The 3,140-nt window shown below is 42.8% G+C and overlaps 1 pseudogene; it reads left to right on the top strand.

Annotated features, from left to right (window-relative positions):
• The first annotated feature begins 721 nt into the window (after positions 1-721).
• On the top strand, positions 722-1,714 carry LOC136319590 (olfactory receptor 52K1-like; annotated as a pseudogene).
• The last annotated feature ends 1,426 nt before the right edge of the window (positions 1,715-3,140 follow it).

The raw sequence follows: 3,140 nt of genomic DNA, 5'->3' as shown, positions 1-3,140 counted from the left end.
GAAAAGGTGTAAAGAGGGACAAAAATGAGGTGATAGAAAATTATTTGACTTTGGGTGATGGGTATACAACATAATCAACAGATCAAATGCTATAGAAATGTTTACCTGAAACATATGTACTTTTACTGATCAATGTCACCATGTTAAAGTTAATTTTCTAAATAAAATTTTAAAATTAAAAAAAAGAATATTCACAAAGAACCTGGAAACTAAAATGAGATATTTTTCAACCATCAGATTACTAAAATAATTTTTTTAATCATGGCAATTTAACACTAGCATCAGTGATTCAGTGAAAAGATCAATAAAACTTTCTTGGAAATCTACTTGGGCCTGACCTGTGGTGGTGCAGTGGATAAAGCATCCACCTGGAATGCTGAGGTCACTGGTGGGAAACCCCGGCTTGCCCAGTCAAGGCACATATGGGAGTTGATGCTTCCTGCTCCTCCCCCTCTACACACATTCTCTCTCTCCCCCTCCTTTCTAAAATTAATAAAAAATAAATAAATCTACTGAGGTATTTATTTGAAATGCAAGCAGATTTACTAAAAGATACACTTCTCATTAAATTACAACACATCTCATTTTTTCCTTAATATTATTGGAGACTCATGGAGATCAAAGCCTAATAAAGTTGAGGCAGGCCCTTGTAGGGGCCAAACACAGAACCAGGCCTCTTGCCCCTCTTATCATCCCAGAGACATCCTGCTCCCCAGGTAAGATGTCAGCACTGAGCAATGGCAGCTCCAACTTGTCCTACACCAGCTTCCTCCTGTTAGGCTTCCTAGGGCTGCAGGAGACCCACACACACCTGGTGCTGCCTTTCCTGTTTCTACCTAGTGATTGTCTCCACTAATGCCCTGATCATTCACACAGTAGCAGCCCAGCAGAGCCTGCACCAGCCCATGTACCTGCTCATCCCCTGTTCTTGGCTGTCAACATCTGTACTGCCACTACCATGGTGCTCATCAAGCTGTTCAGCTTCTCCACTCACTTCAACCATATGTGGCTTGCTGTCTGGTAAATGTTCTGCATCTATTTCCTCATTGTCTATGACTGCAGCATCCTTCTGGTCATGGCCCTGGACCACTAGGTTGCCATCTACAACCCATTCGCTACACTGAGATAGTGACAGGCTGAATGCTCACTGGCCTCATGGGGGTGGCAGTTGCCAGCACAGGCAGTTGCTCCAGTGGTGGGGGCTGGCCTCCCGAGTTCCCTTCTGCCACTCGGATGTGATCCACAACTTTGCCTGTGAGCACATGGTCTTGATGAAGCTCTCCTGTGGGGACATCTCCCTAAACAAGACTGTGGGTCTCACTGTCCGCACCTTCAATAGTCTAGAGTCCTGGACATGCTGCTCCTTAAAACCTCCTACTCCATGATCCATGCTGCGTTTTGAATTTCATCAGGCAGAGCATGTTCCAAGGCCTTGAACACCTGTGGCTCCGATCTGCTGGTCATCTTCACTGTCTACTCCTCCACCATGTCCTCATCCATCGTCTACCGTGTGGTTTGCACTGTCTCCCAGGATGTGCACAACTTACTCAGAGCCTTCTACCTTCTGCTTCCATGTCTGGTCAACCCCGTCATCTATGGGGCCAGGACCAAGGAAATTAGGCAGTACCTGGGAATTCTGTTCCAAAGGGCACAGCTGCAGGACCTAACTGAAAAGTCCCAGTCCCTGCCCTCACATAGGGAGCCTTCTACCTGATTCCCTAAAACTCATATAATCACTCTCACTGTCAAGTGGGTAAATGTACAGGAGAGTCATTCCTGCTGTATTTTGGCTTTGACTATCTGCATTTAACTTTGAGAGTCCTTTAACCATTTTCTGAAAAATACCTACTTATCCAGACAGAATACACAGTTAACTCACTGCAAAGTCAGCAGGGTCTGTCTCTGGCTTGTAAATTTTCTCTTCTTTCTGCATGTGATTTTCATTGATTCATTCACTCTCATCTATTCATCAAATATTTATTATACATATATCAGCTTAACACCATGATTGAAAAGGAAAACTGCTCTCTACCCTGGAAGTCCCACTCTAGCAAGTTGTAGAGACGTGTAATGTATTTACAATAATAGCTTTATAATTCTGAGACAATAACAGAACACTTTACAGAGAAGTGAATTTGAGTTGTGTTTGACTGATAAAGTGTTTACTGGAGAGGAAGGAGAGAGAAGAAAAGGCATTTCTAGGCCAGAGGAACAGCCTGGGCAACAGGTGACACAGAAATAGGTACCAGGAGTGGGGTGCTGTTTAATACAAATCTAAACTATGTGGCATTGGCTTTGAGATTGATTTGGTCATCCAGCCTGTCTTCAGCAAAGAATCCTGTTTAGGTTAGTTTAGCCAGATCCCCTGATCCCTAATGTTTCCTCTTGGTAGTTTTCCATCCATGTGACCTCTACCCTGCTCCTTGGCTATAAATTACCCATTGCCTAGGCTCTATTTGGAGTTGAGCCCAGTTCTACACAAAGGTCTCATTTCCCCTGTTGCAATGGTCCTGAATAAAACGTGTTTTTACCACTTTAACTACTGTCCAGCTCTGGCTTTTCTGTGATGGTATTTCTACTTGTGCCCTTGCAGCTCTACCATAACCATAAGAACATGCTTGGCTAGCCTGCTGGAGGAACGAAAGCGCATCTAGCAGAGCTGAGCTGCTCAGCCATCCCACAAATGCTAACTAGAGAAGTTGATAGCCAGCGAACCCTTAAACATGTGAGCAAGCGCAAGATTAGTCAGCAGAGTCACCTAGGAAACCACCCGAATGTGTGAACAATAAATGTTTACATGAAATGTAAATTGAGTTTCTGTGGCTGTTATGCAGCAATTTTGTGACAAGAGGTAACTGACAAAAAAAATGACTAAACAATGGTTTATATACAGTAGGTCTACAACAAAAGTCTTCATCACATTACCTTTATACTGGATAAATGTCTTTTTAACTGCTTAACAATGAGTTCTCTAAGGACAGAAACATATTTTAAGGATTTCAGAGTAAGGTAGTGAAATTCTTTTAATAGGAAAGTCATTGTTTGAGAAAATACATTGACAAGTTCTTAAAGGTAGAAGGTACTACAAGTGAGGGGATAGTGTCCATTCCAATACCACTCTTCAATAAAAGGATCAGGGA

The sequence above is a fragment of the Saccopteryx bilineata genome, chromosome 1 (assembly GCF_036850765.1).
Source record: "Saccopteryx bilineata isolate mSacBil1 chromosome 1, mSacBil1_pri_phased_curated, whole genome shotgun sequence".
Classification (NCBI taxonomy): Eukaryota; Metazoa; Chordata; class Mammalia; order Chiroptera; family Emballonuridae; genus Saccopteryx; species Saccopteryx bilineata.
This window is presented reverse-complemented; position numbering and strand designations above follow the sequence as displayed.